Source organism: Hypanus sabinus, unplaced genomic scaffold (assembly GCF_030144855.1).
Source record: "Hypanus sabinus isolate sHypSab1 unplaced genomic scaffold, sHypSab1.hap1 scaffold_228, whole genome shotgun sequence".
Classification (NCBI taxonomy): Eukaryota; Metazoa; Chordata; class Chondrichthyes; order Myliobatiformes; family Dasyatidae; genus Hypanus; species Hypanus sabinus.
Window position 1 is genome coordinate 544,096 of NW_026780393.1, and position 26,630 is coordinate 570,725.

At 44.7% G+C, this 26,630-nt stretch overlaps 3 non-coding genes across 3 annotated transcripts; 2 read left to right on the forward strand and 1 right to left on the reverse strand.

Annotated features, from left to right (window-relative positions):
* Positions 1 to 16,786: 16,786 nt before the first annotated feature.
* trnac-gca (transfer RNA cysteine (anticodon GCA)) lies at positions 16,787 to 16,858 on the reverse strand. The gene has a single exon. It is a non-coding gene; the product is annotated as a tRNA-Cys (tRNA).
* Positions 16,859 to 21,300: 4,442 nt separating this feature from the next.
* Positions 21,301 to 21,414, forward strand: trnal-caa (transfer RNA leucine (anticodon CAA)). The gene is made up of 2 exons: positions 21,301 to 21,338; positions 21,380 to 21,414. It is a non-coding gene; the product is annotated as a tRNA-Leu (tRNA).
* Positions 21,415 to 22,803: 1,389 nt separating this feature from the next.
* Positions 22,804 to 22,919, forward strand: trnal-uaa (transfer RNA leucine (anticodon UAA)). Its single transcript has 2 exons — positions 22,804 to 22,841; positions 22,874 to 22,919. It is a non-coding gene; the product is annotated as a tRNA-Leu (tRNA).
* The last annotated feature ends 3,711 nt before the right edge of the window (positions 22,920 to 26,630 follow it).

A 26,630-nucleotide genomic window follows, 5' to 3' on the forward strand; every position in this document is an offset into this window, starting at 1 on the left:
CCTGAATGCATCAGGCTGGATGATAGAAGGTTTTGCAGAGATGGCGAGTGCTGTCGGGGTCGGAGGGGTTTACAGAAGTGGGAAGTGATGTAGGAGTTGGAAGAGAGTATACAGTTGATGAGGGGCGATCGGGCACTTCTCCACCACTGTGGAAATGGACTTGTAGTATCGAAATAGCATTTTTGTCTGCAACAAAATGAAATCCGTATTGTATCGGAGTGTTTTGTTAAAAATGGTCGTGCAGCGTTATGCTGACAGAACTTGCGTACCTGACATAAGACTGCAGTCCATAGAGTGTATTTCATTTGCCACCTTATTGCCTCTTCTCCAAACCTGTCTGAGTACTTCTGCAGAACCCGTTTTACTCTAAGTTACCTGCCCAGCACCTACCTTCATATCAACTGCGAAGTTGGTAACCAGGCCATCAATTCTCTCATCGAATCATCGATATCTAACAGAACCCAGCAGAACGCCATTAGCTACCGCCAGAAAACATAACAGGTTTGCATTGCTCTCAATGTTTGCCTCCCGCAAATAATCCAATCTTCGATTGATGCCAATATCTTTCCTGTAATACCCTGACCTGTGATCTTGTTAAGCAGCCCCATGTAGAGCATCTTGTAAAAGACAAACTGAAAATTAAACAAACAACTTTCACTGATTCTCTTTTCTGTACTCTGCCTATAATTTTATCAAAGAATTCCAGCAGGTTTGTCAGGCAAGATTTCCCCTGAGGGAAACCATGCTGACGTTGGCCTAATTTATCATGCTCATCCAGGTACATCGAAAGATCATCGTTCATGGTTTTTAAGATCATCCCAACCACTAAGGTCCTTCTAACTGTCCTATGATTTCCTGTCTTCTGCCTCCTTCGCTTCTTAAAGAATGGAGTGATATTTGCAACTTTGTAGTCCGCCAGAACCATTCCCAAATCTAGTGATTATTGAAAGGTCATTACTTATTCTTTGAGAAAAATGAGGGGAGACTTATTCACTCAGAGGCGATGAGATTGTGGAATGGGCGGCCAGAGCAACTGGCAGGTTCCATTCCAACATGTCATAGAAATTTGGATGGGTTCATGGTGCGAGGTGTATGAAGGAATATGGTCCCAGTGGAAGTTGCAGGAACTCGGAAGATAGACGGGTTGGCACAGGCTAGATTGGCCGAATGGCATTATTCTGTTTCAATAGTTCATTTCAATTATATCACCCTTCAGTTTCTGAATTCCAGTGCCACAAGTTCGGAGCCATCTAATGTTCTACATATGACAAGACATTAAATCCTGGAGTCATTATCATAAACTCACTCCAATGTCAGTCCATCCTTTCTCAGGGGCCAAAAACTGCTTAGAATATTCTAAGTGAGGTATCACCAATGCTTTAGAAAACCTCAAAATTAAATTCCTGTTTTTCTATTCTCGTCCTCTTGAAATGTATGCTAAAATCGCATTTGTCTTCGTCACCGCCGACTCAACCTACAAATTGTTCTTTTGGGAATGCTGCACACGTGCTCTGAAGTTGAGATTATTTGAAAATAGCGTACCCCGGTCTCCCTTTTTCCAATGTGTATGACTATACACTTCCCTGCACGGTATTCCACCTGCTTCATTTACACCCATTCCTCTGATCGTCGGTCCTTTTATAGCCTCTCTGCTTCCTCAAAACTACCTGGCCCTCCAGCTATCTTGATGTATTCGGCAAACTTTGCAATAAAGCTATCGATTCTGCCATTCAAGTCCTGTGGAACATCACTAGTCGCCGGCAGCCAAAGAGAAAATGTCCTCTTTATTACTATCCTCTGCGTCCTACCAATCAGCCATTTTTTTTTTAATCCTTGCAACGCACTTTTTAGGCAGGATTTTCCCCTGAGGTAAATACGCTTGAAATTGCCGATTTTGTCATGTGTCTTGACGTGCCCTGAAAACACATTCCCAACAGCTGACTGCAATATTTACCCAACCAATGAAGTCAGACTAACTGTCCGAAAATTTCCGTTCTTCCATCTCTCTTCCTTCTTGAAGAGTGGGGTGACGTTTCCAAATTTTCAGTCTTTTGCAATAAACAGCAGACTCCACTGATTTTTGAAACATCATTTCTAATACCTGCACAATCTCTTCAGCCACCTCTTCCTCGATGCTGGGATGTACATCATCTTGTCCAAGTTATCTATTTTCCTTCACACCTCTTTGCTTCCCAGGAACCTTCTCTCGAGTAACGGCAACTTCACACAATTCTGACCACTGACATCTGGACAGCCACCATCTCGCTCCCACAATGAAGACTGATGTGAAATACATATTCAGTTCCTATACATATCAATGCTTATCCATCTCCTTGTCCCCCATAACCCTTCAGACATTGCTTTCCCCGGTCCAATATCCACTCTTGCCTCTGTGTTACACTTTCCGTATCTGAGGAAACATTTTGTATCAATGTAATTAGCTAGATTGGGATTCCATCTTTTCTTTCTTAATTACTTTTTAGTTGCCTCTTGTTTGTTTAGAAAAGCTTCCCAACCATCTGACTTCTCAGCAACTTTTGCTCTGTTATAAGCCCTCTCTTTGGCTTTTATGTTGGCTTGGTCTTCTCTTCAGCAAGGTTGTATGATGTTGTCTTTAGAATAGATCTTCCTTTTTGGCATGCATATATCCTGTGTCTTCCGAATTGCTTCCAAAAAATACAGTCATTGATGCTTGGTCGTCATCCCTGCCAGTGTTATTTCCTATCATGTATGGCCTCTCTCGTGACTCTGTAATTGTCCTTATTCCACGGTTGCAGTAATGCATCTTACTTCAGTTTCTCCTTCTCAAATTTCAGGATGACTTCCATTATATTAAGATCACTTTCTCCTCCGGGTTGTTTTTCCCTTAAGTGCTTTAATTAGTTCTGGTGCATTGCACAACAGCAAATCCAGAATAGCTGATTCCCAGCTGGCCACAACCAGGAGATGCTCTGATAAGTTATCTAATGGACATTCTGGAGTTACAATCTCTAGAGATCCAGCGCCAAACTAAATTTATCCAATATGTCTGAATGACTATCTTCCATGACTATTGTTGCATTGCCATTTTTGGCTAGCATTTTCTATCTCCCGTTGTGATTTGTGGAAGATATACCTACTACTGTTTGGAGTCTCCAGATAACTCGCTTCAGAGTCTTTTCAACCTTTCTATTCCGTCGTTCTTCCCAGAATGATTCAACACATTCCAATCCTAAGTCAACTTTCTGATGATTTGATTTGATTTGTTACCAACAGAGCCACAGCTCCCCCTCTGCCTACCTTTGTAACCCAGGGGTTTCTTGCAGGAATACAGGACAAGGTGATTATCAAAGATAAAAACAATAGCACAAATGTCAAAAAATACAAACAAACAAGGCGATAATTGAAGAGCATGCCTAGAGATACCAGACACACTCCAAAACATTCTGGGATCCTGTATCTATCGAACTCAATCTGATTACGTACACAGATACAGTTAAATGGCAAATATCTTTCACCGTAACTGCACAAAGGCACCACAAATTCAAGCCTGACCCAGTTTTAGAGTCTAGACCTTACAAATTATATGATAACCATTCATTATTACTAATAGGACTGTCCATAATAACTATTGAGATGTAATATTGCAGGATAAACAAGCAGGATCATCCCTCAATAGATATAACTACTTCCAACACAACAGGCATTGTTTGTGTCATCAATCAGACAACCAGATTATTTTCTCTGTTAATCAGCTTCCAAATGTTGCTACCCTGTCATTCGTTGACACGCCCTGCTGCTGATTCCCTTCTGATCATCATACGTTCTTACCCCGACCATTATCCAGAGCTCCAAACTCTGCTCTGTGCAGACCCACCTCTGGCTTCTGACTCTGGTATACTGAAAATCCAAATAATGGTTTCCCATTCTGCTTTCTGTCTTTAGAGCTCAGTAGTGTTTTCCAACAACCCTGGCAGACATATGGGAGCCTGGTCAATCCCCACTTGGAGTACAGTGCTCATTTCTGATTGCTTCACTACAGGATCGATGTGAAAACCATAGAAAGGATGCTAAGGAGATTTACAAGGATATTGTCTGGTTTGGGGAGCATGTCTCATAAAGACAGATTGAGTGAACTCAGCCTTTTCTCCTTGGAGCGAAGAAGGATGAGAGGTCACATGATAGAGGTGTATAAGATGATGATAGGCATTAATCGTATGGATAGTCAAGGACTTTTTCCCAGGGCTGAAATGGCTGCCACAACAAGGCACAGTATTAAGGTGCTTGGGAGTAGGTACAGAAGACATGTCAGGGGTTAGCTTTTTTACGCAAGGTGGTGAGTGTGTGGAATGGGATTCCGGTAACAGTGGTGGATGCGTGTACGATAGGTTATTTTAAGGGACTTTTGCCTCGGTACATGGACCTTAGTGTAATGGAGGGCTATGGGGAACCCTAGTAATTTCTAAGGTTGGGACAAGATCGACTCAACTTTGTGGACCAAAGGGCTTGTATTGCGCTGTAGGTTTTCTGTGTTTCTCTGTTAACAATTTAGAAGCAGAGAATATGACCCATAACGTGGAAATGAGCACCAAATAAGGAGGGTAAGTCCTTAAATAATTGGTTAACTATCAATGTCATTCCTTCTCATCCCAGAGACTTCAGGGGCAAAGAACATATCAGCTGCAACTGCATTCAGCTCGACATTTTCAGTTTGCGGAAAATTCAAGAGAAGCATATTCACCCACAGAGAAGTGACTATTTGGAACCCATCACCACAGGGAGCGCCAGAGATGGACAGCAGGGGAGGATTTGGAAGGACTGTCGTGGAACTGAATTACTGGCATAGTCCAACTGGCCTGAGTTAACTCTCTACTGTGCACTATGTGTATTATAAATTCACTATGTACCGGAGACAGAGTTTAACATAGAACAGAGTTATTTTAACAAAGATCCAGAGTATTATACTCTGGTCCCATTATCTGTGAATATGCATCAGAAGAAACTCCTCCCATGGCCAGTGACCAGGTGAAGAACTGGATGTGGTGAGCAGCAGCAATAATTGCAGAGTTCAGCACTGACAGTCACTCTTCAAATTGCAGTCAGCAACAGTGATGAACGAATATATACAGCATGCAGTTTTTTGAAACTTTCTCCCCAGTGTGAACCCGGTAGTGTGTCACAAGTTTAGATTACAGAGTGAATCCCTTCCCACATTAACAGCAGGTAAACAGCCTCTCCCCACTGTGAACTCAATGATGCACATTTGGTTGATTCGGCTGAGAGAATCTCTTCCCACAGTTTGTCCAGGTGAACGGCCCCTCTGCAGTGTGAACTCGCTGATGAACCTTCAGTTGAGTGGAACGAGTGAATCCCTTCTCAGAGTCTGAGCAGGTGAGCGGCCTCTCCCCAGTGTGAACTCGTTGGTGTGCCAGGTGATCAGATGACTTCGTGAAATCCTTTCCCACATTTTGTACAGGTAAATGGCTTTTTCCCAGTGTGAACTCGTTGGTGTCTCCATAGGTGGGATAACTGAGTGGATCCTTTCCCGCAGACAGAACAAGAGAATGGATGCTACACGGTGTGAACTCGCTGCTGTGCCATTAGGTCAGATGACCAAGTGAATCCTTCCCCAAAAATTGAGCAGATGACCAGCTTCCCATATGAGACTTTGTCAAGTTCCTTGCTAAAGTCCATGTAGGTAACATCCATTGCCTTGCCTTCATCCACTTTACTGATAACATCGACTCTATAAGAGATTCTATAAGATTAGTTAGACATGACCTACCATGCACAAAACCATGCTGTCTATCCTTAATCAGTCTACATCTATCCAAATACTTATACATTCGGTTCCTGCGCATACGTTCCAGTACGTTTCCGCCTACTGATGTCAGGCTCACCAATGTACAATTTCTTAGTTTAATTTCAGAGCCTTTCTTGAACAACGGAACAACATTAGTTGTCCTCCAATCCTCCAGTACCTCACCTGTCACTAAGGATAATTTAGATATCTGTGTTTGTGTCCCAACAATCTCTGCACTTGTCTTCCGCAGGGTGCTAGGGACATCTGAATGCGACCTCTCCCTTTTCAGGATGTTGGCCACGCTCTTCGTTGAGTATTTTCTAAATGTAGATCAATAGAAACATCGAGGCGAAAAGGGGCTTGTGCGTCCTTGTGCAGGATTCCCGGAAGTTTTATTTGCAGTTCATATCTGGTGAGCAAGACGAATGCGAAGTTTGCATTCATTTCAAGGAGACAACAATGTAAAAAAAAAACAAGAATGTGATTTTGAGACTTTATAACGCAATGGAGAGGCCTCACAATCAACAGCGGAGGCCAAATCATTAAGGTAAAGGCTAAGGTTCTTGATTGGTCAGGGCATGAAAAGATATAGAGAGAAGGATGGAGGTGAGGTATTTAGAGTAAAAGTATCAGCCACGATGAAATGGCGGTGGAGAAACGGTTGGAAAAATGACCAGATTCTGCCTTTATATCTTATGGGCCAATACTGTAAATTCGCTTTCAAATAAGATATCTCCTTGACCCTTTCAGGAAGTTAATTTGGACATTGCAGGCACCTTGGCAGACGTATTTAAGATATCTGAGCCACAGGTGAGGTGGCAGCGGTTAGCTTGCATATTTGAAGAAAGTCTCTGACGATAAGTGGGGGAATTCGAGGAGACAGGTGAGCCTGACGTCTGTCGTTGTTAAATTATTGGAAGACATTCTAAAGGACAGGATACATAGGTATGTGCATTTCAAAGGCAATATTTCAAACTGGGTTTGCAGATGACACCAAGTTTCAGAATGTGATCAGACAGCGAGGTAGTTCATCAGAACATGGGTCGTGAGTGGAGCACGTGGGTTTTGGACACGTGGCCGATGGAGTGTCCTGCAGACAGCTGTGAGGTGTTGCACCTTCCCAGGAAGGACCAGGCTAGGTCCTACACCGGGAATGATAGGGAATGGTGTTCTGCAGAGACAAGCGGGACACGGGTTTACAGTTCCATTATTCTACGGCTGGGTTATAAGGAAAACTTCTACCATAGTGCCCTTCATTAAGCAAAGTACAGTGTACACGATTTCGAACAAAGCTTAGAAAACCTACAGCACAATGCACAAAGCCGTGCAGAACTTGTCCTTACATGAGAAATTACTTTGGGTTACCCTGATCCTGAGCTTCATATACTTGTCTTAAAAGACCCAATCGTATCCGCCTGCACCACCGTCGACTGCAGCCCATTCCATGCACTCACCACTCTCTGCGCTAAAAACTTAACCCTGACATCTCCTCTGTACCTACCGCAAAGCTCCTTAAACCTGTGACCTCTCTTGCCAGCCATATCACCCCGGGGAAAAAACAAAACCTCTGACTACCCACACGATCAATGCCTCTCATGTTATGGTTATGTTGAAGTTGCAGAGGACGTCAGTGTGGACAATTTTGGAGCAATGCGTGCAGCTTGTGACACCTGACTACGGGGAAGATATCAAGAATTCCTTTTGTGGCTTCTACCTGTTTTTCTCTCTTGAATGGTTTCTGTCCTCACCTATTAGACTCCCACTTCTCCAGCTCAGTATCTCTTCCAGCAATCAGCTTCAGCAGCTATTTATTTCACCCCTTCCCCTCCTGGTTTCTCCTATCTCTTTATGTTACTCTTTATAAATCTACTCCTCATCTTTTTTTATTCTCTAGTTCCGCAGACTGGTCTCGTCCCAAGACGTCAATTGCTTTTTCCAATTCTGAGATCGACCAGCATTTGTTGCTTGGATTTCTATCATCTGCAGATTGTCTGTTGTTTGTGAGAGGGAAGGAGAAATTTTGTTAGTCGGAGGATAGTGTATCTGTGGAATGCTTTCCCATAGACTTCGTTGTAGGCAACATTTTTATGTGTATTTCTATGTATATTCAAGAAGTTGATCGTTACATGATTGGTCAGGGCATCGAAAGATATGGCGAGGTGCAAGGGATTCAGTGTGGGAAGTGGGATCGGTGGGACAGACCAAATGGGCTGAATGGCATAATTCTGCCCACAAGCCCCTGCAATCATGATGAGCCTTCTCTGCAGCCTTCAAGCCCAAAAAGAAAGATAATTTGTGCAGAATACTAAGTCGGATTTAATGCAACTGTTCAAGGAACTTAACAGGTCAGTCAGGATCTATTGAGAGGAATAGAGTCACGGTTCGTATGAAACCCTTCCTTACAGTGGTGACACAGGCCCTTCGGCCCGCCCTTTCGATACTGTAAAGCTGTACATTTAAATTAGTCACATCTGGCTGCCTTTGACCCAGCTCTTCTGGGACTTGAACGACTTTGAATCTATCCCTAAATCGCAAGGGCGCATGCGCTGGAGGGTCTTTTCCGTTCTGTAAGACTCTGTGAAGAAACGTTTCCTACGTTTTACTTATCAAAACCGATTTTCTTTTTGTAAGTACGAGATCACTAAAAAGATAGTGTGAAAGAGCAGTGAGCTGGGTAATTCCCCAAGGCGCACTGAGTACACTGCATTTTATTCAGAGAGAGGCAGGAGTTGAGATTGCTCCGTCTTGACCAGTGTTCACGCAGCCACAAATAAGATCCCAGAAAAACTGTGTCAAATGTCATTCTATTATTTAAGACGTGGAATATATCATGCAAGCAAATATAGACTGTTGAACCTCACGTCAGAGTTTGAAAAGTTACTGGAGAGGACGCTGAGGGATAGGATGTAGAGCTATCGAACACAACACACATAAGTAAAGCGCCTGGCTCTTCTGATGTGTGACGGCCTATGGTCTGGTCTAGTACAATCGACCTACACCCGAAGCGCCGCCTGTCATGCCTTTCCCATCCATGTACCCATCAGCGGGTCTCCTGAATGTTGTTCGTCACCCTTCCCGATGAAGGAAAGTCTCAGTTAGGGTGAGACTAAATCTATCGAATCCTTCTCACTAACTCTGGCCCTCAGTTTCTGGGAACATTATTATAGATGTCCTGTGTTTCCCTCCCATCTCCCTGTGGAAGCGGGGAAATCTCTCGCTCCCTGTTAGTAAGAGTGAGAGCATGAGGCATGTCGAAATTACCGGGTGAATAATAGATTTGCTGACCTGCAGTACATGGTCACTCTTCCTGGGGTTTGCTGTTACTTGCCTGTTGGCGGTCAACCCTGATGCTTCCTGAAAGAGCAAGTGACGGGGTGGTGGGATAGGAGGAGGGAGTAATTTTTTTCGGATTTCAGTCATTTCCCAGGGTATTCTTCGGTTTCGTGGATGTATGTGAAGAGTAAGTATTTCCTTAAGAGTAAATGGAACCATTGGTCCCGTCGAATGCTAAAAGAAGTCGACCTGGAGTGGACGAATCTATGGTGGGGGATCTCGGACCAGAGGGCACAGTCTCACAGTATTGGTCCAAAGATTTGGAATGGTAAAGAAGAGGAATACATGTAGGCCGAAACGTGAATCTGGAGAACGCGTTTCTACAGGCGGCTGAGAATATATAAATCGAGAATATTCAAGACAAGGGTTTACAGACGTGTAAAGAATTATAGGAAGAAGGCACGAGTCTGAGGCTTGAGGTAATGGATCATCCATGGCCAGATTCTGCTTCAATATAGAATGGCGTTATGGGCGTATGGCATCTAGGAACATTGAGGTGCCAGCCTTTCCCTTCCTGATGCCTCTCTTTGCACGCAATATCCCAGTACCTAACTGCGGTCCATTCGGCTTATGTACGTATCCGTTGATCTATCTATCTATCTATCTATCTATCTATCTATCTATCTATCTATCTATCTATCTATCTATCTATCTATCTATCTATCTATCTATCTATCTGGACATATTGTGCGGAACACCCCTCCGGACCCTGACTGTTGTCGAAACGGAAGTAATGTGGCAGTGGAGAAGCTGAGCTTGATGATTTTAGGAAACAGTGTGAAAACCTTTAGTTTACCAGTACAATCAGATCCCCATTCAAGATTTAAAAGGCGGAAATTTGGGGGAGATTTTCAGATTTAAACTGCGACCTTCAGGTCCGCTTTCAAATTTTAAGAGCCGGATTATTTTTTCAGCTAGACTGCGGCCAATAACTGAACGGGATTCATTAGAAAGGTTGAGTAAAATTAGCGTTAACACAGCGGGGCGGCCATTCTGGGTAAGAGCATTGTTGTGAGTGTGGTTGGATCATCATGCTTCGGTGATATCAGGTTTAGTTAAGCTAATTATCAGGTGTGTTTCTATTTTTCTTCATAATTCTTCATTCCTCGTCCATGAACGCACAATGGCGCGGACAGAATATCTCCGGTGGCAGTGTTTTGTTCCGTGCGTCAGATGTGGTCTCCCAGATAACCACATTAGCATAAAAAACATCGAACTGTAGCTCTCCTGAAAACAGATTAAACAACTTGCGCTGTAGCTCGATGAATTTTGGCTCACAAAAGAGATGTAGGCGTCGCTATATTGCAGGAGGGAGGTCGCCGGGTTATTGTCAGACGAAGGAAAGGAAATGGGAGCAGAGTAATCTGTGCCCGTTCCCCTCTGAGATAATACACTGTACATACCGTTGATGACTGCCTACAAGGGAGGGACGGGGGTCGCAGCGACCGGGTTTCTGGCACCGAATCTGGCGCTGCAGCTCAGAAATGAAGAGTAATGAAGGGGACTACAGAGTTGAAAGGAGATTAAAACGTCCGGGGAGCAGAGTAGAGATGCTGTCGGCGCGACAGAGAGTCCCGGTTGGTCTGTTACCTCTCAGCTGCCAGGATCAGAGATGTCTCAGATCGGGTCCATGGCGTTCTGAAGTGGAAGTGTCGGCAGCCGGATGTCTTGCTACCTCTCAGTACGAATAACAGCAACAGAAAAAGATTAAGAGGTACTGAAGAGAGATTTTAGGATGCTAGAAGCATTGATCATGTGGATAGTCTTTTTTTTTTCTTTTATCCCCAGGGCTGAAATGGTTACCACAAGAGGACACAGCTTTAAGGTGCTAGGGAGGACGTACAGAGGAGATGTCAGGGGTAAGGTTTTTACTCAGAGACTGGTGACTGCGTGGAATGGGCTGCCGGCGACGGTGGTGTAGGCGGATTGGATAGGGTATTTTAAAAGACTTTTGGACAGGCACATGAATCTTAGAGAAATAGAGAGCCATGGATAAGCCTATCAATTTCTAAGGTAGGGACATGTTTGGCAGAACTTTGTTGGCCCAGGGACCTGCATTATGCAGCAGGTTTTCTATGTTTCTATGTTAATATGCATGTTTCTAGGATACGGAAAAAACAGGACATCCACGGTAGTTATCTTCGGAGACCTTCCTGTGCCGCACGGCAGAGAACATCAGCAAAGGATAATTCGGCAGATGAATTTGTGGCTGAGGAATCGCTGCATGAGACAGGGTTTCAGATTTATAGGGCAGTGAAATATCTTTTTAGGAGGATACAGTCTCATAATAGAGGGATGGAGTGGAGAGTGATTTTCTTTAGCCAGAACTTGGTGAAATTGTTGAATTCATTGTCATAATCAACAGTGGAGGCCAGTTAATTGAGTATATTTAAGTCTGACTTTGATACATTGTACAACGTGAACGGAAGCGGGCGAGGTAGACAGCGATTGGGAGGGAAAATGAATTCACCATGATCAAAAGGCGAAGCAGACACGCTGGCTCAATTGGCTTAGTTCCACTCTTCTATCTCATGATCTTATCTGCGGAATCTTCTAACCCCCGAGCTACTGGAGCTGGTGGTAATCGGAACGGTCCATAGGGAAGAGTGAAGCATAGGGAAGCTGCGCAGACAGCTGAATATTTAAATAATCGGGGAACTGATGCCAATAGGGTACCGGAATATACAAGACCGTTAATCAGGTTCCATTATCCATCGTCCCAGAGAACGGCAGGGCAGCGCTGAGTTTTCGAGTGGAATTCTCGGCTGTGATCTACTGTAAGATTTGGGAGAACCGTGCAGGGACGCGGTGACAGGGTACTTTGGATCACAAGCTGCCGGTTTCCTCCATGACCCTCGCTGCGTTAACGGGAAGAGTGAGCACTGAATCTCCCAAAACGGCAACTCCGCCCTGAACCTGCAATGAACTTCCACAAAAAATAACAAAAAAAAAGCTGCAGAAATCTCAGCCAAGTGCATGTCGGGAACCAGACTCTCTGGCGTCGAAGAGTGATGATTAGAAATGGGGCATCCATCAATAAGGATATTCAATCCTGTACATACGCTCTTCTCAATGCCACTATCAATGAGAACTGGACGGAGTCTGAAGACCCACATTCCCAGTTTCAGGGACGGTGTATTTCTCTCCAGCAGCAGGTTTCTTACTGGACAATAAACCCCCTCTACACTGTCACTATTTACCCTTTGCTTCAGATTCACATACTTATCTTAAAACACTTACTTTAAGAGCACGATTCAGTATTTATTTTACTAAACTGCTACTGTAAAACAGCAAACTCCAGACATAGGATTGTGATATTAAGCCGAGTTTCCCACCATAAGCCACACGTGAATCATCCCCACGCCACAGCCGCTGGATGCTCGCTGACTGATCTCTCTGAACGCCACCCGTACCGACATGTCACCTCTACTGTCACCTGCAGCAGTCACACCTCCCTTCCCACTCTCAACCCGACACCGCTCACTCCCTGGACTTTCGCTGACCGAACACTCCGACCGCCACCCAGATTCCTACAAGCAGCTCCGTATTAACGTCCAGCTCCACTCCCCTTCCCATCGTCAAACACACGCCGCTCTCCCCCAGGCCCTTCGCTGATCGGTCTTTAGGAACGCCACCACACCCACCCAATCGCCTCCACAGGCAAATCCACCCCGCACTTCCCGCAGTCAACCACACGCCACTTCTTCCCTAGACATTCGCTAACCGATCTCTCAAAACGCCCCCCCTCATATACTCCAATCACTCCATAGTCACCCCTATCACCCCCACATCTCACTACCGTTACTAATTACATTTCCGAGCTTTCACCCTTACATTGGCCCCAACCCTTTTCTCTCCCGGAGCAGTCATTTATCTCCGCCTCCCGCTCTCACTCTCAGCCTTCTTCTCGTTGTCCCGCAGTAAGTGGTCCTCTCTCCACAATGACCACTAATGACCTTGCGTTCCACACACCCACCGCCCCTGTCCTCCATCCCTGGTGTTACTGTCTCCGAGTGAGATGGGTTCGGTGACTGTCCCCGTGGTGATTTCATCATGCCCCCAGGTGATATCATCATGCCGGGAGATTGTTTATCCCAACGGGCCCTTGAGAGAAATCTCACTGGAAACATTATCTGTGTCGGTGTGCCCCTGCATTCCCACAGCTCCACACTCCAGCCGGCTTCACTAGCATGTGGTAGTTGCGTCAGAGTGGCTCGGCGTTGGCGGGGAAGCGGGATGGGCTGTTTCAGGCCAATGCATTCTCGGCTTTGGGAGCAGGCTCCTGAATGCGCCCGGTGAGGCTCCGCAGACCTTCCCAAAGGCTCGCCGGTACCGAAGGCAGCGAGCTTCTCTCAGGAGACGGAGACAAGTTTAATGAAAACAGCGTCAGTTTTATTGAGTCATGCAGTTGGATGGAGTAACGGTTATACTACGGCGGGGCAGCGATCAGCGGGATAGTGTATAGTCAGTACAGAGACCAGAGAATGTGAACACCGGAAAACTTTAACCCTTTCCATCATCAGAGCACAGGAGAATTATTGTAGTTTCGTTGAGACAACGGTAGATCACATCGAACACCCGCTGCCCATTCTGCCCAGTGTGTGCATCGCTCCAGCGCTGACAACCCATGCGGTCAGACAAGACAGGCCTGTGACCTTCATCTTCCCCAGTACGTTCCCCGAGAAGACACAGACATCCCTTAAAACCCAAAGCGTGAACCTGCGTGGCCCGGGTTTTTAATGTTTTCCGGATCTCACTTTTGCACCAGGAATGCAAAACACCCCGGGGCAGGACACATGTGTCTGTTCAGCGTGAGGCGGCGCCCCACGCCGATATGGACACAGTTTTCTCAGGGCTGCTTCCCATATCAACGTGGGCCGATGTTCTTGGGTCAGTGGAGGACCCTGGTGGCGGGAAGACCTCGAAAAGGGCTCCTAATCTCGGCACATTGCGGTTACTGTGAGAGTGGGTTATGATCCGTCACGTGTTGTTTACAGGGTGCCGAGGCCCAGGCTGGGTGAACAGGCCAGTGCTGTGATTACTGAATAGCGGTATGGGAACACGTTGTTAGCGGAGAGCGGGACCGAAAGCGGTGATTGATACGAAGCAAGGCGGGCGATCCAGGGCTCGTCCTCACATGAGTGGGCAATCCATTTCGTCAGTGGCAACGAACCAGACCTCGTTACTGAAAGGTGAAACAGAGAGAGCTGAGGGGAAAGTTATGTGCCTTTATTGACAGGATTGTTTTGGTCAGCAAAGAACCGGTCTCAGAAAGCGGCAGTGCTTGGCCGAGTGAGTGTGGAGAGCCGGCGGCACAGAAGAGCTGCGCAACGCATTCCTAGTGCTAGAGCGCAAGGAATCTACGATCAGAAAGGGTTAAAATATCGCTAGGAAGGAGATTAAATACCCAAGGCGTTTTCGACGTATGTGGGAACTGAAGGATCACGTGTGTCACGACAGGACAGATCAGGAATCACAGAGGAAATATGGGTCTGGTTTCGGAGAGGTAGGAAAAGTCCTTAATGAATACTTTTTCTCAGTATTCACGATTAAGAAAGATCTTGACAAATGTGAGCACAACTAGAGCAGGCTGATATGCCTGAACAGGTCGACATTAAGTAGGATGAGTGGACGCAGCATGAGTAATAAAATGGACGATCTTAAAATTCAGCTGCAGATTGGCAAATATGACGCTGTGGCTATCTCTGAAACTTGGCTAAGGGATGGCTGCCATCGGGAGCTAGACGTCGAAGGATATACGTTACGTCGGAAAGATAGGTTAGTAGGCAAAAGGGGTGCTGTTGGTCTGTGTATAAGAACTAATATTGAATCATTGGAAACAGGTGACATAGGATTGGAAAGTGTTGAGTTAAGAAATGGCACGGGTAAAGGGACCCATACGGCAATTATATACAGGCGTCCAAACTGCAGCCGGGGTGTTGGTTTACCAGTTACAGCAGGAGATAGAAGAGGCGTGTCAAGAAAGCGGGTTGGGAAAACCAGGTCAGTACTGGACTTCAAGGCAGAGAATTTGTAGAATGTTTAAGGATTTTTTTTTTCAGAACAGCTTGTTATTGAGCCCACCAGCGAATCGGCCATGTTGGTTTGGGTGTTGTGCAATGATCGGAGCTCGTAAGACAGCTCAAGGTTAAGGAGCACTGAGGGAACAGACATCACATTATTATCAAGTTCATATTGATATTTGAGAGGGAAAAATAAAATCCAATGTGTCGGTATGTCAGTGGAATAAAGGAAATTACAATGACATTGGAGGGAAACTGGCCGAAGTTGAGTTGAAAGGGACATTTGCAGGAAAGAAAAAAAAATGATATATTTTCAGAGGGGAGAAGAACACTACCGTGGCTGACAAGTGAAGTCATAGCCGAAGTAAAAGCAAAAGAGGGGGCATAAAAGGAAGCCAAAGCTAGTGGGAAGATAGAACATTGGGGAGCTTGTAAGAACTTGCGGAAGCAAACAAAGTAGGTCATTTGGAAGGAAACGATGAATTACAAGAGGAAGCTGGTGACTATTATCAATGAAGATACTATTCCGTTTTAAGTACATTATGGGTAAAAGAGAGTAGAGGGTAGATATAGGATTAATAGAAAATGACGCGGGAGATATTGCAATTAGAGATGCAGAGATGACAGAGGAAGTGAATGCGTATTTTGCATCAGTGTTCACAGTGGAAGATGTCTGCAGTATACCGGACATTCAAGAGCGGCAGGGAGTTAAGTTTGTGCAGGAAAAATTACGACTGAGAAGTTGCTGAGGAAGCTACCTGCTCTGAGGGTCTCCTGGACCTGATGGAATGCAAGCTTGGGTTCTGACGAAAGTAGCGGGGGAGATTAATCATATAACCATAAAACAATTAGAGCACGGCAAAAGGCCATCTGGGCCCTTTTAGTCTGTGCCGAACGTTTCTTTCTTGTACATATATCTATCCATTTTTTAAAGGACAATATCGAACCTGCCTCTACCACTTCTACTGGAAGCTCGATGCACATAGTTGCCACTCTTTGAGTAAAGAAGATTCCCCTCGTGTTACTCCTAATCTTTTGCTCCTCAACTCTCAACTCATGTCCTCTTGGTTGAATCTCCCCCACTCTCAATGGAAAAAGCCTATCCACATCAACTCTATTTATCCCCCTCATAATTTTAAATACCTCTATCAAGCCCCGCCTCAACCTTCTATGCTCCAAAGTATAAAGACCTAACTTGTTCAGCCTTTCCCAGTAACTAAGTGCTGAAACCCAGGTAACATACTGGTAAATCTCCTCTGTACTCTCTCTATTTTGTTGACATCTTTCCTTTAACTCGTTGACCAGAACAGTACACAATACTCCAATTTTGGCCTCACCAATGTCTTGTACAATTTTAACATTACATCTCAATTCTCAATATACTCAATTTTCTAACTTATAAAGGCCAGTATACCAAAAGCTTTCTTCACCTCCCTATCCAAATCAGATTCCACCTTCAGGGAACTATGCATCATTATTCGTAGATCACTATGCTCTACTGCATTCCTCAATGCCCTATCATTTACCATGTATGGACTATTTTGATCAGTCCTAGCAAAATTTAGCACCTCACACCTATCGCCATTAAACTTCAGTAAATGAAATTATATTCTATATCATCGTTGTGGTCACTTTTTTTTATTTTTGAAGGGGGCACCTGGATTTGAACCAGGGACCTCTTGATCTGCAGTCAAATGCTCTACCACTGAGCTATACCCCTGCATTTTTAATGCTACAGATTGTGGACGCATTAACAATAATCTTTCAAGAATCGATAGATTCTGGCGTACCGGATTACAGGAAATTCGCAAACGTTATTTCACTATTTAAGAAGGCCTGTTAGCCAGTTATCAGTGGTTGGGAAGTTGTCGGAATCGATGTTAGGGATGAGATTACGGAGTACCTGCAGGCACATGGCAAGACCGGACAAAACCAGTATAGTTTTCTGAAAGGAAACTCCTTCGCGACTGGTCTGGGTGCCGGTTACCAGTATTGTATTTCATTTTCCACTTCTTTGCCTATTCCCCTAAACTACGATAGTTTAGGGGAATAGGCAAAGAAGTGGAAAATGAAATACAATGTTGGAAATTGAATGACCATGCATTCTGAAGGAAAAAAAAATAAATGTGCATACAATTATCTGGATGGAGAGAGATTTCAAAATGCAGAGATCAAAGGAGACTTGGGAGTTCTTGGGCAAGATACCCTAAAGGTTAGCCTCCAAGTTGAAACGATTCTGAAGAAGTCGAATGCACTGTCGGCATTAATTTCTCGATGTATAGTATATAAGAGCAGGAATGTGATGTTGAGGCTCTATAAGGCACTCGTGAGACCACATGGGAGTGTTATGTGCAATTTGAGGCTCTTATTTTAGAAAAAGGTATACTGGTGTTGGAGATGGTTTACTGAAGATTCACCTTAATGATTCGAGAAATGAAAGGGTTACCGTATGAGGAACATTTGGCAGCTCTGGGGTTGTATTCCATGGAGTTCAGGAGAATGAGCCGGATATAAACATATAAACATATATAAACATCATATAAACATTCCGAATATTAAAATGTCTAAACTGATTAGATATGGCGAAGTTATTTCCCATGGGAGGGGATTCTAGCAAAAGAGTACACGACTTCAGGATTGAAGGACGTCCATTTAGAACTGAGATGAGGAGTAATTTGTTTAGTCAGAGGGTGGTAAATCTGTGGGATTTGTTGCCACGAGCAGCTGTGGAGGCCAGGCCACTCGGTGTATTTATGTCAGGGATAGATGGGTTCTTGATTATCCAGGGCCTCAAAGGTTATGGGGTGAGGAGACAGGGTCGTGAGAATGATGGAAGTTTGGGATCAGTCCATGATTGACTGCTGAAGCTGACTGTATAGGCCCTATGGCCTAATTCTTTCCTATATCTTAAGGTTTTAATACGAGATTTCAAAACCATCATAAAAAGCAAAAGAGAAATTGAGTAATAAAAAGTACAATTGTGCAATATTAGTTGGAAGTTGGAGTACTGCAAAAGCATTATGGAGGTAAAGATAGAGTGCGAAAGTAAGCTGACTAATAATGTTATTCAAAGTTAGCAAAATTTTCTTCTGATACATAAAGTAAGAAAAGTAGCGAGATTGAACATCGGATTGCTGACAGCGATGCTGGAGATGTAGCACTGTGGGACCTTGAAATACCGGACGAACTAAATAGTATTTTGCATCAGTTTTCAGTCCGGAAATCACCAGCCTCGTGATGGAAGGTGTGAGGAGTATGAAGTGTGTGAAGTTACAATGCCCGGAGAGAAAGTAAGTGACTAACTCAAGAGTCTGAAGGTAAACTGGAGGAACCAGATGCTGTACACCCCGGAGTTTAAAAAGCGCAGGCTGAAGACATGGTGGGGTATTAGTGATTATCTTGCAACAGCCCCTCGCTCCTAGAATTTCTTCGGAGGACTGGAAAATTGCAAATATCACCTCACACTTCAAGCATGGAGAGTCGGAAGACAGGGAAAATCTACGCCGCTCATTCTGACCACAGCGGTTGAGAAGATGTTGGAGTCAATCATTAAGATTGAAGTCTCAGGGGACTTGGAGACACTTGATAACGTAGACCAGAGACAACATGGTTCCGTCAAGGGAATTTTTGGCCTCAAAAACCTGTTGGAATGATTTGAAGACATAACAATCCGGCAGAATCATGCTCATTTAGGCTACACCACAAACTCTCCCCCAGAGGTCTATATGTCTTTAGTGAAAACAGCAGCCAAATCATAGTGAGGAACCTCATCCGTCTCCGCCGGCATCGGGAGCGAGGTGCGAAAGTATCATTACTCTTCAAAACCAAGGTTATTCACTCTTGTTTTCTCTATTTCTGACAGGCACATACCAGCTTTCTACGCTCGAATTTTCATTTCTGAACGCGTCCCACGTCCTAGAAAACATCCCCCCTCAATCGGCAGCAGCTAAATGTTTGTCAGTGCCGTCCAAATTGACCTTCCCCAATGAAAAATCTCAACGCACGGACTAGAACGATATTTTTTCCATATTTATATTGAATCCAATGGCATCGTGATCACGAGATACAAAGTGCTCGTTACATCAAGCTTCTACCTCTTGTCCTGTCTCATTTATTTCATCATAGCTGATCAAGTATCGCGCACGCTCTCGTTGGGCCGTCAACGAACAAAAGAAACCAAACTATCCTGAACATGTTGCACGATCTCCTACCCATCATGTCATTTACATGTGTGGAATTAACAGTCAACGGGCGGAATGTTAATAACACCTACTCTAACAACCGTAATGTTCCTGCAATACACAGCTATATCTCCAGAAAGTTGGCCGTCTAAATACTCTTGACCATTGGGTGGTCCCCATCTATCCCCATGAACGTGATCATACCTTTCCTTGTTTGTGGGTTCACCCATTGCGCGTCTGTCCGGGCCTTTGAGCACGTTAAACGACCCCGCGGAGGAGAGGAACCTGGATTAGCCGAATTCTGCCTCTGCCCTGACGGAGGACAGCTGAGAATTTTCCCTGACTATTAACTCTACTCTCCTCCTTTAGTCCATCCCGCTCTCTCACTTTTGAAGCAAATGAACTCTGAAATACTGAACTGCCAGACCAGACTCTCCTGCAACTCAGTATCATTATCGGCTAAGATACCATGATTTCAGGTTTTATCCAAGCCCTGAGTTCATCGGCTTATTCTCAGATTCTTCTACCACTGAAATATACGCACCTCAGGCCACTAGTCGGATTTTGCTTAATGATTGCATTCCTGAAGTTGTGTGAGATCTTATCAACATGTCTGCACAATTTCTGCACCATCTGTTCTGGTACCCTGGTTCCAATTCTCTTGTAAATATCGGTTAAGCTTCATCATGCAGCGCTAGCTAACCTTCCGACAAGATCTTACTACACTTCCAGTTCACACACAAACCGTCTTTATCCACAGGTCTCAGCTTCCCTGGAAGAGAGATCAGTGATTGAAAAATCGTATGGCCTGTCTCCTACACCAAACCCTTAGACACGTGTTAATCTGTATCATATTTCCATTCCTCGCCTCATTAGGACGCGACACGTGTCCCTGTCACAACCCCGAAGTTCCTGCCCTCCACCTCAGCACCTATCTCTCTGAATTTCCATTGCAGAACGTCGTCAATCCGATGTCACTGGTACCTAAACGGGCCATAACCGCTGCCTGCTCACGCTCCTGCTGAAAAATGTTCAGGATTTGATCCAAGTTGTCCCGGACTCCGGCACCCGGGAGGTAACATACCATCCAGGAATCTCTCTTCCGCTTCCCTTTTGAGTCAGAAAACCAGACTCAGTGCCAGAGGTCCTACCGCTGTGGGTTTTCCCTACCAGGTCATCCAACCACAAACCGCATCCAGATGTTTCTGATGGTGATGGCCATAGGGATAGTCTGCACTGCCTCTTTAAATCCTTTCCTCTTCCTGACTGTCCCAAAGTTCCCTATGTCCTGCACCGTGAGTGCATCTACCACTCTGTATGTCCATCACGGGCGGATTGTTACAAGCGGCAGCTGTGTACACGTCACGCAGTTGTCGTCATCAGGAACTCCGGAGGTCTCCCCGCTTTCCAAATCACTCGAGGAGCCTTCCACTCAGACGGTGACCGCCCGCTTGTCAGAGAACCTGAGCGAATTACATTCTGTTAAGCGTCTCATCTCTCAGAAAGGCCGCTGCTCTAACGGCCAAAAGACCCTGTTTCCGTCCCCTCTCTCAGATTAAACATTGACCTACAAGCCTGAAAAACATTCTGACTGTCATAACTCATCCATGATGGAATGATGAAACAGACACAGTAGACCGAACGGCCTTTCCGCACGATGTCTCATTTTCTTGTGATCCTTGTCACATCTTCGCTTTAATCCAAAATCATCAGATTATTGGGCCTTATAGTCTACTTACCAACATCCCTCTGTAAAGCAACGTTGCAGTCTAGAATTGAACCTCCTGCGTTCAGTTTCTGTTGACATTGTTCCGATCAACTCCCACCCAGTTTTTACTTTCCACAGAAGCTGCCTAACCTGTGCAAACTGTAACACTCTCGCTTTCATTTCCGATTGACAGGATGATATATGTGATTGTGTGGATATGACTTTTCTTACAAATCAGGCATTTATTCCGTTCTCAAACACACATCAAAAGTTGTCAGGGTGGCCAAGTGGTCTAAGGCGCCAGCCTCAAGGAAGGAAAGTCCTTCCGTCAAACGGGAGTGTTCTGGTCTCCATCTGGGTTCGTGGGTTCGAATCCCACTCCTGACAAAATTTGTCTTTCAGCATTCAATCGAGATGACGTTATTTCTGCAAACAAAACCTGGGCTGTTGAGGTGGATTAGAAAAACTGTTGGAGGATAAGATTATGTTTTTGACACTGTTCATTGTATTACAACAGATCACCGTACACCGAATTCTGGGTAAGTGAGCTATTCAGAAAAAAAAAATCACGGTGAAGCATCTCGGCCCGAAACGCCGACTACTTACGCTTTCCCACAGATGCTGCCTGGTCTGCTGAGCTCTTCCTGGCATACTCATCTGTTCAATATAGAAAAGTATCTATTGTCATATCATTGGTTGTCAGATTATTCAATGGATGGGCACGTGAGCGTGCATTATCACCTGTTGATCAAAGGTCTGATTGCTGATGGGAATTAACTGTTCCTGAACGTGGAGGTGCGAGTCCTGAGGCTATTGTACCATCTACCCGATGGCAGCAGCGCACAAAGAGCATAGCAGGATGGGATGCTGACGACCTCTGACGGTGGATGCTGTTTACCGAATACATCTTTTTATGTGGATCTGCTTAATGTTTGGGAGTGCATTTCCCGTGATGACTGAGCCGAATTCACTAACTTTTTAAAGATTTTCCTTCAAAGGTACGGTATTTCCGTACCACGTCTTGAAACAGACAGACAATCTACTCTCTACGACACATCCATAGAAGCTCATCAAGGCTTTTGTTGTCATGCTGAATCACCGCAGTCTCCTAAGAAAGTAGAGGAAATAGTCATTCCAACAATTTAAAGTTACAGACGCGCCCCGCCTCTGATCCTCCAAAGAGAACTAGCTCGAGAAACTTTGGTGTTCCGTCTGCTGAAGACAACAATTACTCGTTGGTCTTGCCGACATAGAATGAAGGGGTGCTGCCATATCTTGTGTAAAACGATCCCCTCTTAGTTGAAATGTATGCCCTAAGAGAGGATCGTTTAAAGACTTGTAAACCCTGGAATGGAGATAACTTTTGCATGCACTACCAATATCTTTGCCTGAAAATCTAAGAAACGTCTGTCGGATTGCCCCTCACCTCCGATGCTCCAGAGAAAAAGAACAAGTTTGACTAAACTCTCGTTATTGCACAAACCGTCTATTTCAGGTATCATCTTGGTGATGCTCTTCCGCACACTCTCCGAATCCTCGTCATCCTTTCTCTGGAGGATGGCCTGAACGGGGTGCAGCACAATTCCAGTGCTGTGATGCTGTGCGCTCTGACTCCGCACATGCTCGCAACCTGAGAAAATGCATCACGTCCATATTCATTTAAAATCCCAGGATATCGAGTGTGTTTGTATGTACACCCTCTCATCAAAGCAGTCATTCAGACTATTCCGAAATACATCTGTTTATCTGGCTTGTGGAGAGAGTACTACAGGGGCAGTCAGGGTGGCCGAGTGGTCTAAGGCGCCAGACTTAAGGCAAGAAAGTCGCTTCCTAGTAAACGCGAGTGTTCTGGTCTCCACCTGGAGGCGTGGGTTCGATTCCCACTCCTGACAAATACTCTGTTTTTCACGTGCTGTTTTTATAATGCAATCACTGTAATTTTACTGCAGCGATCAAAGCGTGGTCTGTTTGGGAGTATGAGAAAGACACAATTAAGATAAAGCTTTTGTTTTAGTCACAACAGAGAGAAGAACAACGGGTTACATGGGATTCAAGCTGTAGAGTTTGATGAGAAAGAGGCCTCGTTGAAGAGTATCTGTGTCACTTTCTTAACCGTGGCTGTTGTTTGGACAGAATGACATCGGGGTCATTCAAACACGTTGTTGGTCTCTATATTGAAACGACATTTTACATAGTCGTTCTTAAGTGTACATCTGCCGCGGGGCTCCGTAACGTGTGTTTAACACCTTTCTGGTTTTGTAATGCAGATATTTTAAGTCGTACAGCATGGAAAATAGCCTTCGGCCCAATTGGTTCAAAGTTCAAAGCTGAAAGTAAATTTTGCATCACAGCATATCTGTAGCATATATCACCATTTGCAGCAATGAGATTGACATTCCTGCGGGCATCCAAGAAACATAATAAAATCCATGAAGGACCGCACTAACAAGACGGTCAAAACACTCAATGAGTACAACACAGCAATCTGTGCAAAGTCAAGTGATAGAATAATGGTAATAGCAACATTAATTGGTATTTTACGCAATAATCCAGGGCGACTATGAAGCTCACTGGAGTTTGTTCAGATTTAACCTCTCTCAGAGACAACCAGATGATTTACACATTGATATGCACGATCGAATATACACGATTTGAAATTATTCACGTAAAGCTGAGACGCAATACAGATAGTAAATATGATTTCAAGTTATAAAAACAAAATCTGGACAAAATAAGCGTATTAGATTAAACAAAGAGAGTTGCAATTGAGGTAGCATAATATATAACGGAACTGCAGGATACAGTACAACTGATGGATGAATACTCTTATTTTATGTGTTAATTACTTGGATGCTGGAATTGATGATCATACGGTCAGGTTTGTGGTCCAGATGAAGATAGGTGGAGGTGCAGGAAATCTGGAGGAAGTAGAAAGTCTACAAAAGGACAGAGGAAGATGAGGAGAATGGGCAAAGAAGTGGCAGACATAAAAGACTGCCACAAAATGTATGGTGCTGCACTTGAGCAGAAGAAATAAAATGGAAGGCTATTTTCTCATCGCAGAGAAAATTGGAAAATCTGAGTTGCAAAAGGACTCAACGTTGTTCGTCCAGCATTCCCTGAAGGTGAACATGCAGGTTGCGAAAGTGGTGAGGAAGGCCAATGCGATGTTCGCGATCATTTCCAGAGGAATGGGGTATGGATGCAGCGATGGAATTTTCAGGTTTTAAAATTCACTGTTGAGGCCTTACCTCGAGTATTGTGAGCAGTTTGGAGCCCCTTGTCTGTGACAGGTTGTACTGTCACTGGAGACGGTTCAGAGATGGTTTAGAAAATTATTCCAGGGTTGAAAGCTTTGCCATGCGAGAAGCATGTGCTGGTTCTGGGTCTCTACTCAGGGGAATTCAGGAGAGTGAGTGGTTCGCGCATCAAATCACCCCTTGGAGAGTCTCTATCACTCGTGTCACCCAGCTGACTACTGGACCGTCTCTCCCGGTGTCTGTCACTTGTGTCTCCCGGCGGCTTAGGCGCTCCTGCTCCATGACTAAACTTAGCTTCCCTCTGTTTCATCAGCTGCATATGAATGTCAGGAACCCCCGCTGGAACGAATCGGCGAGACCTCTCTTGGAAAGAGATGCCCTCGGTTCCTCTAATACTGTGGCAAGTACTCTTGGAGAAATCAAACTCAGAACTGCAAGTGGAAAAGGCGTCTTCACGTTCCAACACGTTATCAGTTAATCTCCATTTCCCTTGCTCGAACATTTCAGCAAATCTAGGTTTTCTGGTCGCTCTAGCTGCTCCCAGAATGTGACATGACAGGTTTCGACGGGATGCACCTCACAGTTCCTCCTTTCCGCTCATAATCCTACTTAGCAGGAACTTGCACCTCCTTAAAAGCAGCTCTGAACACATGGTGAATGGACAAAGTGTTCAAAAAGTTCTCTCTACTTCTCTCTTTGCTTGCTCCTTGGAACCTTCTCACAAGAATAAAAAAGTTCCATCCGTTTCCATAGTCTCAGTTACTCCAACAGCTGTTTCCATAAATGCCAGCTTCCACGAAAAGTAGCCATTGTATGGGTACTCATCAGTACTAAGCCCCGGAATTTTAAGGGCACTATAGGCACCAATGGCAAGTACGTGGACACGGATTGTAAATGACACTAGAAGACACTAGACACAAGGATATGATAGCACAATACAGACCATTCGGCGTTCGATTTGGAGCCATACCATATATTTCTTTCATCCATTTGCCTGTGCAAGAGGCTCTTAAATACCCCTAATGTTTTAGCCACCACAATCCCTGGCAAGTCATTCCAGGCACTTACAACCCTCTGTGTAAAAGAAAATACCCCTCATGTCTCCCATAAACTTCTCTCCCTTAACTTAATTGTGTAGGTATGCCCTCTGGTGTTTACTATTTGTGCCCTGGGAAACAGGTACTGGATAGCGCCTTATCTATGCCTCTCATAATCTTGTAGACCTCTAATAAAGACCCCTCTCATCCTTCTATTCTCCAAAGAAAAAAGTCCCAGCTCTGCTAACCATGCCTCATAACACTTGTTTCCCAATCCAGGCAATTTCCCTGTAAATCTCCTCTGCACCGTCTCCACAACATCCACATCCTTCCTATAATGAGGTGACCAGAATTGAATGCAATGCCCTAAGTGTAGTCTCACCAAAGTTTAGTAGAGTTGCAACATGACCTCTCTACTCTTGAACTCAATCCCCCTATTACAGAAGCCTAGCATCCCCTAGGCCATCTTAACTATTCTATTAATCTGTGCAGCGATCGTGAGGGATGTATGGATTTGAACCCCAATGTCTCTCTGTTCATCCACACACTTAAGTAACCGACCATTAACCCTGTACTCAGCCTTCTGGTTTGTCCTTCTAAAATGAATCACCGCACAGTTAATCAGATTGAACTCCATCTGCCACTATTCTGGCCAACGCTGCAACCTGTACCTACCATCTTGTAACCTTCGACAACCTGCAGCTCCATCCACAATTTCTCCAATCTTCGTGTCATCCGGAAACTTACAGATCCATCCTCCTGCGTCTTCATCCAGGTCATTTATAAACATCATAAACAGCAGGGGTCCCAGGACTTATCCTTGTAGCACTCCACTAGTCACCGAACTCCGGGCAGAATACTTTCCTTCCACAACTACCCCCTGCTTTCCTCCAGTAACCATTTTTTATCCAAACAGCAAGGATTCACTGATCCCATGCCTCATGACTTTCTGGATGTGTCTCTCGTGGGGGACCTTGTCAAATGCCTTGTTAAAATCGATGTAGACATCTACCGCCCTACCCTCATCAATTTATTTTGTTACGTCTTCAAAAAACACAATTGGGCTCATGAGGCACATTCTTCCCTTCATAAAGCCATGTTGACTATGCTTGAGTAGACTGTACTTCTCCAAATGCTCGTAGATCGTGTCCTTAAGAATCCTTTCCAATGGTTTGCAGACCACCGACTTAAGACTCACCGGGCTATAGAAGGTCTCACCAGGTTTCTCTGTTACCTTTTTAACAAGGAAACTACATTAGCCGTTTTCCAAACCTCCGGCACCTCCCCTGCAGCCAAAGAGTATTCA